Here is a 14,175-nt window from a genome sequence, read left to right on the forward strand (position 1 = left end):
GCGCACTGGCTAACCTTATGCTAGCCACTGCGCGCACTGCAAAACCAGCAGGAGTACCGCACTGCGCACACTACAAAACCAGCACCTCCGCACTGCAAAACCAGCACCTGCGCACACTGCGCACACTGCAAATAGCGCACTGGCTAACCTTATGCTAGCCACTGCGCGCACTGCAAGACCAGCAGGAGTACCACACTGCAACCACTGCAAGACCAGCAGGAGTACCGCACTGCAAAACCAGCAGCAGCAACGCACTGCAAAACCAGCACCTCCGCACTGCAACACCAGCACCTCCGCACTGCGCACACTGCAAATAGCGCACTGGCTAACCTTATGCTACCCACTGCAAAACCAGCAGCAGCACCACACTGCAAAACCAGCAGGAGTACCGCACTGCAACCACTGCAAAACCAGCAGGAGTACCGCACTGCAAAACCAGCACCTGCGCACTGCGCACACTGCGCGCACTGCAAAACCAGCACGAGTACCACACTGCAACCACTGCAAGACCAGCAGGAGTACCGCACTGCAACCACTGCAAAACCGCACTGCAACCACTGGCTAACCTTACACTAGCCACTGCAAAACCAGCACCGCACTGCGCACACTACAATACCGCACTGCAATCACTGCAAAACCAGCAGGAGTACCGCACTGCAACACTGCAAAACCAGCAGCACCGCACTGCAATCAGCGCACTGGCTAACCATATGCTAGCCACTGCAAAACCAGCAGCAACACCGCACTGCAGCACCGCACTGCAAAACCAGCACGAGTACCACACTGCAACCACTGCAAGACCAGCAGGAGTACCGCACTGCAAAACCAGCAGCAGCAACGCACTGCAAAACCAGCACCTCCGCACTGCGCACACTGCAAATAGCGCACTGGCTAACCTTATGCTAGCCACTGCGCACACTGCAAAACCAGCAGCTCCGCACTGCACGCACTGGCTAACCTTACGCAGCACCACACTGCGCGCACTGCAATACCAGCAGCAGCACCGCACTGCAAATAGCGCACTGCACGCACTGGCTAACCTTACGCTATCCACTGCAAAACCAGCAGGAGTACCGCACTGCAACCACTGCAAAACCAGCAGCACCACACTGCAAAACCAGCAGCAGCAACGCACTGCAAAACCAGCAGCTCCGCACTGCAAAACCAGCAGCAGCACCGCACTGCAAATAGCGCACTGGCTAACCTTATGCTATCCACTGCGCGCACTGCAAAACCAGCACCCCACTGCGCAGACTACAAAACCGCACTGCAACCACTGGCTAACCTTACACTAGCCACTGCAAAACCAGCAGCAAAACCAGCAGGAGTACCGCACTGCAACCACTGCAAAACCAGCAGCAGCACCACACTGCAAACACTGCAAAACCAGCAGGAGTACCGCACTGCAACCACTGCAAAACCAGCACCGCACTGTGCACACTACAATACCGCACTGCAATCACTGCAAAACCAGCAGGAGTACCGCACTGCAACCACTGGCTAACCTTACGCTATCCACTGCAAAACCAGCAGGAGTACCGCACTGCAACACTGCAAAACCAGCACCTGCGCACTGCAAAACCAGCAACACCGCACTGCAAACACTGCAAAACCAGCAGGAGTACCGCACTGCAACCACTGCAAAACCAGCAGCACCGCACTGCAATCACTGCAAAACCAGCACCACACTGCAAAACCAGCAGGAGTACCGCACTGCGCACACTGGCTAACCTTACGCTAGCCACTGCAAAACCAGCACCCCACTGCGCATACTACAAAACCGCACTGCAATCACTGCAAAACCAGCAGCAGCACCGCACTGCGCACACTGGCTAACCTTGCGCTATCCACTGCAAAACCGGCAGCAGCACCGCACTGCGCACACTGGCTAACCTTGCGCTATCCACTGCAAAACCAGCACCGCACTGCGCACACTGGCTAACCTTGCGCTATCCACTGCAAAACCAGCAGCAACACCGCACTGCGCACACTGGCTAACCTTACGCTATCCACTGCAAAACCAGCAGCAGTACCGCACTGCAGCACCACACTGCGCGCACTGCACACACTGGCTAACCTTACGCTAGCCACTGCAAAACCAGCAGGAGTACCGCACTGCAACCACTGCAAAACCAGCACCGCACACTGGCTAACCTTGCGCTATCCACTGCAAAACCGGCAGCAGCACCGCACTGCGCACACTGGCTAACCTTGCGCTATCCACTGCAAAACCAGCAGCAACACCACACTGCAAAACCAGCAGGAGTACCGCACTGCAACCACTGCAAAACCAGCACCGCACTGCGCACACTGGCTAACCTTACGCTATCCACTGCGCACACTGCAAAACCAGCAGGAGTACCGCACTGCGACCACTGCAAAACCAGCAGCAGCACCGCACTGCGCACACTGCATATTTTAGACGACATACTTACCTATGACTTTATTAAGGGTTTCTGGACGACATACTAACCTATGACTTTTTTATCATATTTTGGACGACATACTAACCTATGAGTTTTTTATCATATTTTGGACGACATACTAACCTATGACTTTATTAAGGGGTTTCTGGACGACATACTAACCTATGAATTTTTTAGAGGTTTCTGGACAACATACTAACCTATGACTTTTTTGTCATATTTTGGACGACATACTAACCTATGACTTTTTTATCATATTTTGGATGACATACTAACCTATGACTTTTTTATCATATTTTGGACGACATACTAACCTATGACTTTTTTATCATATTTTGGACGCCATACCAACCTATGACTTTTTTATCATATTTTGGACGACATACTAACCTATGACTTTTTTAGAGGTTTCTGCACGACATACTAACCTATGACTTTTTTATCATATTTTGGACGACATACTAACCTATGACTTTTTTATCATATTTTGGACGACATACCAACCTATGACTTTATTCAGGGGTTTCTGGACGACATACTAACCTATTACTTTTTCATCATATTTTGGACGACATACTAACCTATGACTTTTTTAGAGGTTTCTGGACGACATACCAACCTATGACTTTTTTATCATATTTTGGACGACATACCAACCTATGACTTTATTCAGGGGTTTCTGGACGACATACTAACCTATTACTTTTTCATCATATTTTGGACGACATACTAACCTATGACTTTTTTAGAGGTTTCTGGACGACATACTAACCTATGACTTTTTTATCATATTTTGGATGACATACTAACCTATGACTTTTTTATCATATTTTGGACGCCATACCAACCTATGACTTTTTTATCATATTTTGGACGACATACTAACCTATGACTTTTTTAGACGTTTCTGGACGATATACTAACCTATGACTTTTTTATCATATCTTGGACGACATACTAACCTATGACTTTTTTATCATATTTTGGACGACATACTAACCTATGACTTTATAAAGAGGTTTCTGGACGAAATACTTACCTATGACTTTTTTAGAGGTTTCTGGACGACATACTAACCTATGACTTTTTTATCATATTTTGGACGACATACTAACCTATGACTTTTTTATCATATTTTGGACGACATACTAACCTATGACTTTATTAAGGGGTTTCTGGACGACATACTAACCTATGACTTTTTTGTCATATTTTGGACGACATACTAACCTATGACTTTTTTGTCATATTTTGGACGACATACTAACCTATGACTTTTTTATCATATTTTGGACGACATACTAACCTATGACTTTATTAAGGGGTTTCTGGACGACATACTAACCTATGACTTTTTTAGACGTTTCTGGACGATATACTAACCTATGACTTTTTTATCATATCTTGGACGACATACTAACCTATGACTTTTTTATCATATTTTGGACGACATACTAACCTATGACTTTTTTATCATATTTTGGACGACATACCAACCTATGACTTTATTCAGGGGTTTTTGGACGACATACTAACCTATTACTTTTTCATCATATTTTGGACGACATACTAACCTATGACTTTTTTAGAGGTTTCTGGACGACATACTAACCTATGACTTTTTTATCATATTTTGGATGACATACTAACCTATGACTTTTTTATCATATTTTGGATGACATACTAACCTATGACTTTTTTATCATATTTTGGACGACATACTAACCTATGACTTTTTTATCATATTTTGGACGCCATACCAACCTATGACTTTTTTATCATATTTTGGACGACATACTAACCTATGACTTTTTTATCATATTTTGGACGCCATACCAACCTATGACTTTTTTATCATATTTTGGACGACATACTAACCTATGACTTTTTTATCATATTTTGGACGACATACTAACCTATGACTTTTTTAGAGGTTTCTGCACCACATACTAACCTATGACTTTTTTATCATATTTTGGACGACATACTAACCTATGACTTTTTTATCATATTTTGGACGACATACTAACCTATGACTTTTTTATCATATTTTGGACGACATACCAACCTATGACTTTATTCAGGGGTTTCTGGACGACATACTAACCTATTACTTTTTCATCATATTTTGGACGACATACTAATCTATGACTTTTTTATCATATTTTGGATGACATACTAACCTATGACTTTTTTATCATATTTTGGATGACATACTAACCTATGACTTTTTTATCATATTTTGGACGACATACTAACCTATGACTTTTTTATCATATTTTGGACGCCATACCAACCTATGACTTTTTTATCATATTTTGGACGACATACTAACCTATGACTTTATTAGACGTTTCTGGACGACATACTAACCTATGACTTTATTAAGAGTTTCTGGACGACATACTAACCTATGAATTTTTTAGAGGTTTCTGGACAACATACTAACCTATGACTTTTTTAGACGTTTCTGGACGATATACTAACCTATGACTTTTTTATCATATCTTGGACGACATACTAACCTATGACTTTTTTATCATATTTTGGACGACATACTAACCTATGACTTTTTTATCATATTTTGGACGACATACTAACCTATGACTTTTTTATCATATTTTGGACGACATACTAACCTATGACTTTATAAAGAGGTTTCTGGACGAAATACTTACCTATGACTTTTTTAGAGGTTTCTGGACGACATACTAACCTATGACTTTTTTATCATATTTTGGACGACATACTAACCTATGACTTTTTTATCATATTTTGGACGACATACTAACCTATGACTTTTTTGTCATATTTTGGATGACATACTAACCTATGACTTTTTTATCATATTTTGGACGACATACTAACCTATGACTTTATTAAGAGTTTCTGGACGACATACTAACCTATGAATTTTTTAGAGGTTTCTGGACAACATACTAACCTATGACTTTTTTGTCATATTTTGGACGACATACTAACCTATGAGTTTTTTATCATATTTTGGACGACATACTAACCTATGACTTTATTAAGGGGTTTCTGGACGACATACTAACCTATGAATTTTTTAGAGGTTTCTGGACAACATACTAACCTATGACTTTTTTGTCATATTTTGGACGACATACTAACCTATGAGTTTTTTATCATATTTTGGACGACATACCAACCTATGACTTTATTCAGGGGTTTCTGGACGACATACTAACCTATTACTTTTTCATCATATTTTGGACGACATACTAACCTATGACTTTTTTAGAGGTTTCTGGACGACATACTAACCTATGACTTTTTTATCATATTTTGGATGACATACTAACCTATGACTTTTTTATCATATTTTGGATGACATACTAACCTATGACTTTTTTATCATATTTTGGACGACATACTATATGACTTTTTTATCATATTTTGGACGACATACTAACCTATGACTTTTTTAGAGGTTTCTGCACGACATACTAACCTATGACTTTTTTATCATATTTTGGACGACATACTAACCTATGACTTTTTTATCATATTTTGGACGACATACTAACCTATGACTTTATTAAGAGTTTCTGGACGACATACTAACCTATGAATTTTTTATCATTTTTTGGATGACATACTAACCTATGACTTTTTTATCATATTTTGGATGACATACTAACCTATGACTTTTTTATCATATTTTGGACGACATACTAACCTATGAGTTTTTTATCATATTTTGGACGACATACTAACCTATGACTTTATTAAGGGGTTTCTGGACGACATACTAACCTATGAATTTTTTAGAGGTTTCTGGACAACATACTAACCTATGACTTTTTTGTCATATTTTGGACGACATACTAACCTATGAGTTTTTTATCATATTTTGGACGACATACTAACCTATGACTTTATTAAGGGGTTTCTGGACGACATACTAACCTATTACTTTTTTAGAGGTTTCTGGACGACATACTAACCTATGACTTTCTTATCATATTTTGGACGACATACTAACCTATGACTTTATTAAGGGGTTTCTGGACGACATACTAACCTATGAATTTTTTAGAGGTTTCTGGACAACATACTAACCTATGACTTTTTTGTCATATTTTGGACGACATACTAACCTATGAGTTTTTTATCATATTTTGGACGACATACTAACCTATGACTTTATTAAGGGGTTTCTGGACGACATACTAACCTATGACTTTTTTAGAGGTTTCTGGACGACATACTAACCTATGACTTTTTTATCATATTTTGGATGACATACTAACCTATGACTTTTTTATCATATTTTGGACGACATACTAACCTATGACTTTATTAGACGTTTCTGGACGACATACTAACCTATGACTTTTTTAGACGTTTCTGGACGACATACTAACCTATGACTTTTTTAGACGTTTCTGGACGACATACTAACCTATGACTTTTTTATCATATCTTGGACGACATACTAACCTATGACTTTTTTATCATATTTTGGACGACATACTAACCTATGACTTTATTAAGGGGTTTCTGGACGAAATACTAACCTATGACTTTATTAAGGGGTTTCTGGACGACATACTAACCTATTACTTTTTCATCATATTTTGGATGACATACTAACCTATGACTTTTTTAGAGGTTTCTGTACGACATACTAACCTATGACTTTTTTATCATATTTTGGACGACATACTAACCTATGACTTTATTAAGGGTTTCTGGACGACATACTAACCTATGACTTTTTTGTAGGATTCTGGACGACATACTAACCTATGACTTTTTTATCATATTTTGGAGGACATTGTAACCTATTACTTTTTTATCATATTTTGGACGACATACTAACCTATGACTTTTTTGTAGGATTCTGGACGACATACTAACCTATGACTTTTTTATCATATTTTGGAGGACATTGTAACCTATGACTTTTTTCTCATATTTTGGACGACATACTAACCTATGACTTTTTTCTCATATTTTGGACGACATACTAACCTATGACTTTATTAAGGGGTTTCTGGACGACATACTAACCTATTACTTTTTTAGAGGTTTCTGGATGACATACTAACCTATGACTTTTTCATCATATTTTGGACGACATACTAACCTATGACTTTATTAAGGGTTTCTGGACGACATACTAACCTATGACTTTTTTGTAGGATTCTGGACGACATACTAACCTATGACTTTTTTATCATATTTTGGAGGACATTGTAACCTATGACTTTTTTCTCATATTTTGGACGACATACTAACCTATGACTTTATTAAGGGGTTCCTGGACGACATACTAACTTATGACTTTTTTAGAGGCTTCTGGACGACATACTAACCTATGACTTTTTTATCATATTTTGGACGACATACTAACCTATGACTTTTTTATCATATTTTGGACGACATACTAACCTATGATTTTTTTATCATATTTTGGACGACATACTAACCTATGACTTTTTTAGACGTTTCTGGACGATATACTAACCTATGACTTTTTTATCATATCTTGGACGACATACTAACCTATGACTTTATTAAGGGTTTCTGGACGACATACTAACCTATGACTTTATTAAGGGTTTCTGGACGACATACTAACCTATGACTTTTTGATCATATTTTGGACGACATACCAACCTATGACTTTATTCAGGGGTTTCTGGACGACATACTAACCTATTACTTTTTCATCATATTTTGGACGACATACTAACCTATGACTTTTTTAGAGGTTTCTGCACGACATACTAACCTATGACTTTTTTATCATATTTTGGATGACATACTAACCTATGACTTTTTTATCATATTTTGGATGACATACTAACCTATGACTTTTTTATCATATTTTGGACGACATACTAACCTATGACTTTATTAAGAGTTTCTGGACGACATACTAACCTATGACTTTTTTATCATATTTTGGATGACATACTAACCTATGACTTTTTTGTCATATTTTGGACGACATACTAACCTATGAGTTTTTTATCATATTTTGGACGACATACTAACCTATGACTTTTTTGTCATATTTTGGACGACATACTAACCTATGAGTTTTTTATCATATTTTGGACGACATACTAACCTATGACTTTATTAAGGGGTTTCTGGACGACATACTAACCTATGACTTTTTTAGAGGTTTCTGGACGACATACTAACCTATGACTTTTTTGTCATATTTTGGACGACATACTAACCTATGACTTTTTTATCATATTTTGGACGACATACTAACCTATGACTTTATTAAGGGTTTCTGGACGACATACTAACCTATTACTTTTTTATCATATTTTGGACGACATACTAACCTATGACTTTTTTATCATATTTTGGACGACATACTAACCTATTACTTTTTTAGAGGTTTCTGGACGACATACTAACCTATGACTTTATTAAGGGGTTTCTGGACGACATACTAACCTATTACTTTTTTATCATATTTTGGACGACATACTAACCTATGACTTTTTTATCATATTTTGGACGACATACTAACCTATTACTTTTTTAGAGGTTTCTGGACGACATACTAACCTATGACTTTATTAAGGGGTTTCTGGACGACATACTAACCTATTACTTTTTCATCATATTTTGGACGACATACTAACCTATGACTTTTTTAGAGGTTTCTGGACGACATACTAACCTATGACTTTTTTAGACGTTTCTGGACGACATACTAACCTATGACTTTTTTAGAGGTTTCTGTACGACATAGTAACCTATGACTTTTTTCTCATATTTTGGACGCCATACTAACCTATGACTTTTTCATCATATTTTGGACGACATACTAACCTATGACTTTATTAAGGGTTTCTGGACGACATACTAACCTATGACTTTTTTGTAGGATTCTGGACGCCATACTAACCTATGACTTTTTTATCATATTTTGGACGACATACTAACCTATGATTTTTTTATCATATTTTGGACGACATACTAACCTATGACTTTTTTATCATATTTTGGACGACATACTAACCTATGACTTTTTTAGAGGTTTCTGGACGACATACTAACCTATGACTTTTTTATCATATTTTGGACGACATACTAACCTATGATTTTTTTATCATATTTTGGACGACATTCTAACCTATGACTTTTTTATCATATTTTGGACGACATACTAACCTATGAATTTATTAAGGGGTTTCTGGACGACATACTAACCTATGAATTTTTTAGAGGTTTCTGGACAACATACTAACCTATGACTTTTTTGTCATATTTTGGACGACATACTAACCTATGAGTTTTTTATCATATTTTGGACGACATACTAACCTATGACTTTTTTATCATATTTTGGACGACATACTAACCTATGAATTTATTAAGGGGTTTCTGGACGACATACTAACTTATTACTTTTTTAGAGGTTTCTGGACGACATACTAACCTATTACTTTTTCATCATATTTTGGACGACATACTAACCTATGACTTTTTTAGAGGTTTCTGGACGACATACTAACCTATGACTTTTTTATCATATTTTGGATGACATACTAACCTATGACTTTTTTATCATATTTTGGACGACATACTAACCTATGAATTTTTTAGAGGTTTCTGGACGACATACTAACCTATGAATTTATTAAGGGGTTTCTGGACGACATACTAACCTATGACTTTTTTGTCATATTTTGGACGACATACTAACCTATGACTTTTTTATCATTTTGGAGGACATTGTAACCTATGACTTTTTTCTCATATTTTGGACGACATACTAACCTATGACTTTTTCATCATATTTTGGACGACATACTAACCTATGACTTTTTTATCATATTTTGGACGACATACTAACCTATGACTTTTTTAGAGGTTTCTGCACGACATACTAACCTATGACTTTTTTAGACGTTTCTGGACGATATACTAACCTATGACTTTTTTATCATATCTTGGACGACATACTAACCTATGACTTTTTTATCATATCTTGGACGACATACTAACCTATGAGTTTTTTATCATATTTTGGACGACATACTAACCTATGAATTTATTAAGGGGTTTCTGGACGACATACTAACCTATGAATTTTTTAGAGGTTTCTGGACAACATACTAACCTATGACTTTTTTGTCATATTTTGGACGACATACTAACCTATGAGTTTTTTATCATATTTTGGACGACATACTAACCTATGACTTTTTTATCATATTTTGGACGACATACTAACCTATGAATTTATTAAGGGGTTTCTGGACGACATACTAACTTATTACTTTTTTAGAGGTTTCTGGACGACATACTAACCTATTACTTTTTCATCATATTTTGGACGACATACTAACCTATGACTTTTTTAGAGGTTTCTCGACGACATACTAACCTATGACTTTTTTATCATATTTTGGATGACATACTAACCTATGACTTTTTTATCATATTTTGGACGACATACTAACCTATGAATTTTTTAGAGGTTTCTGGACGACATACTAACCTATGAATTTATTAAGGGGTTTCTGGACGACATACTAACCTATGACTTTTTTGTCATATTTTGGACGACATACTAACCTATGACTTTTTTATCATATTTTGGACGACATACTAACCTATGACTTTTTTATCATATTTTGGAGGACATGGTAACCTATGACTTTTTTCTCATATTTTGGACGACATACTAACCTATGACTTTTTCATCATATTTTGGACGACATACTAACCTATGACTTTTTTATCATATTTTGGATGACATACTAACCTATGACTTTTTTATCATATTTTGGACGACATACTAACCTATGACTTTTTTATCATATTTTGGACGACATACTAACCTATGACTTTATTAAGAGTTTCTGGATGACATACTAACCTATGAATTTTTTAGAGGTTTCTGGACGACATACTAACCTATGAATTTATTAAGGGGTTTCTGGACGACATACTAACCTATGACTTTTTTGTCATATTTTGGACGACGTACTAACCTATGAGTTTTTTATCATATTTTGGACGACATACTAACCTATGACTTTATTAAGGGGTTTCTGGACGACATACTAACCTATGACTTTTTTATCATATTTTGGACGACATACTAACCTATGAATTTATTAAGGGGTTTCTGGACGACATACTAACCTATGAATTTTTTAGAGGTTTCTGGACAACATACTAACCTATGACTTTTTTGTCATATTTTGGACGACATACTAACCTATGAGTTTTTTATCATATTTTGGACGACATACTAACCTATGACTTTTTTATCATATTTTGGACGACATACTAACCTATGAATTTATTAAGGGGTTTCTGGACGACATACTAACTTATTACTTTTTTAGAGGTTTCTGGACGACATACTAACCTATTACTTTTTCATCATATTTTGGACGACATACTAACCTATGACTTTTTTAGAGGTTTCTCGACGACATACTAACCTATGACTTTTTTATCATATTTTGGATGACATACTAACCTATGACTTTTTTATCATATTTTGGACGACATACTAACCTATGAATTTTTTAGAGGTTTCTGGACGACATACTAACCTATGAATTTATTAAGGGGTTTCTGGACGACATACTAACCTATGACTTTTTTGTCATATTTTGGACGACATACTAACCTATGACTTTTTTATCATATTTTGGACGACATACTAACCTATGACTTTTTTATCATATTTTGGAGGACATGGTAACCTATGACTTTTTTCTCATATTTTGGACGACATACTAACCTATGACTTTTTCATCATATTTTGGACGACATACTAACCTATGACTTTTTTATCATATTTTGGATGACATACTAACCTATGACTTTTTTATCATATTTTGGACGACATACTAACCTATGACTTTTTTATCATATTTTGGACGACATACTAACCTATGACTTTATTAAGAGTTTCTGGATGACATACTAACCTATGAATTTTTTAGAGGTTTCTGGACGACATACTAACCTATGAATTTATTAAGGGGTTTCTGGACGACATACTAACCTATGACTTTTTTGTCATATTTTGGACGACGTACTAACCTATGAGTTTTTTATCATATTTTGGACGACATACTAACCTATGACTTTATTAAGGGGTTTCTGGACGACATACTAACCTATGACTTTTTTATCATATTTTGGACGCCATACCAACCTATGACTTTTTTATCATATTTTGGACGACATACTAACCTATGACTTTTTTAGAGGTTTCTGCACGACATACTAACCTATGACTTTTTTATCATATTTTGGACGACATACTAACCTATGACTTTTTTATCACATTTTGGACGACATACTAACCTATGACTTTTTTAGAGGTTTCTGGACGACATACTAACGTATGACTTTTTTAGAGGTTTCTGGACGACATACTAACCTATGACTTTTTTATCATATTTTGGACGGCATACTAACCTATGACTTTATTAAGGGTTTCTGGACGACATACTAACCTATGACTTTATTAAGGGTTTCTGGACGACATACTAACCTATGACTTTTTTAGAGGTTTCTGGACGAAATACTAACCTATGACTTTTTTTATCATATTTTGGACAACATACTAACCTATGACTTTATTAAGGGTTTCTGGACGACATACTAACCTATGACTTTTTTATCATATTTTGGACGACATAGTAACCTATGACTTTTTTTTTTATCATATTTTGGATGACATACTAACCTATGACTTTTTTATCATATTTTGGACGACATACTAACCTATGACTTTTTTATCATATTTTGGACGACATACTAACCTATGACTTTATTAAGGGGTTTCTGGACGACATACTAACCTATGACTTTTTTAGAGGTTTCTGGACGACATACTAACCTATGACTTTTTTAGAGGTTTCTGGACGACATACTAACCTATGACTTTATTAAGGGGTTTCTGGACGACATACTAACCTATGACTTTTTTAGAGGTTTCTGGACGACATACTAACCTATGACTTTTTTATCATATTTTGGACGACATAGTAACCTATGACTTTTTTATCATATTTTGGACGACATACTAACCTATGACTTTTTTATCATATTTTGGACGACATACTAACCTATGACTTTATTAAGGGTTTCTGGACGACATACTAACCTATGACTTTTTCAGGGGTTTCTGGAAGACATATTAACCTATGACTTTATTAAGGGTTTCTGGACGACATACTAACCTATGACTTTTTTATCATATTTTGGACGACATACTAACCTATGACTATATATCATATTTTGAGTAAAGGGCTCATGCAAAAGAAGGATGGAAGGCACCTACCTCACCTGCGGAAGCTGGCTGCAGAGGCTTTAATGGAAAATCCACCCCCTTATTGCTGTAAGCCCTCGGAATCACTAGGTTGAAACAGCGGATGTGGGTTGAGGAGGCGGAGCAAGGGTGCTTCTGGATCTCGCTCAGAACAAACTACCCAAAGAGGGAAGGAGAAAGGATCTTAGGGTTAGCTGCAGGGGGCGATAGGGAGACTTCCCTTTTGCTGCATCACCACTTCTGAGGTGAGTTTAAAAGGGCAAAACATTTGTGATGGGCATGAGCATCTGACACTGCAGCTGATTCAATGGCACCATTGGAGTTGTGACAGGCAGTAATGCCCAGCAAGTGAACACATACCTGTGCTTCAACTCATGTGTTTTGACATTTTATGCCTTACAATACTAATACGTTTTTTAGTCTTACTATACTATAACATTT

At 36.8% G+C, this 14,175-nt stretch overlaps 1 protein-coding gene across 9 annotated transcripts in view; it reads right to left on the reverse strand.

Moving 5' to 3' along the window:
• LOC109634699 (glucosidase 2 subunit beta-like) overlaps positions 1-14,175 on the reverse strand; it is a 169,574-nt gene that overhangs the window by 26,644 nt on the left and 128,755 nt on the right. The window contains exons 19-20 of one of the 9 annotated variants that reach the window (XR_011239893.1): positions 10,209-13,890; positions 1,771-10,134 (exon numbers count right to left, since the gene is read on the reverse strand). The exons of 3 other annotated variants lie outside the window; for them this stretch is intronic. The gene's annotated coding sequence lies outside the window, so the exon portion shown is untranslated. Of the gene's footprint in view, positions 1-1,769; positions 13,891-14,175 lie in introns of those variants that run through there. 5 more of the 9 variants (XR_011239892.1, XR_011239895.1, XR_011239891.1 and 2 more) reach the window with 5 other exon arrangements.

Source organism: Paralichthys olivaceus, chromosome 22 (genome assembly GCF_024713975.1).
Source record: "Paralichthys olivaceus isolate ysfri-2021 chromosome 22, ASM2471397v2, whole genome shotgun sequence".
Classification (NCBI taxonomy): Eukaryota; Metazoa; Chordata; class Actinopteri; order Pleuronectiformes; family Paralichthyidae; genus Paralichthys; species Paralichthys olivaceus.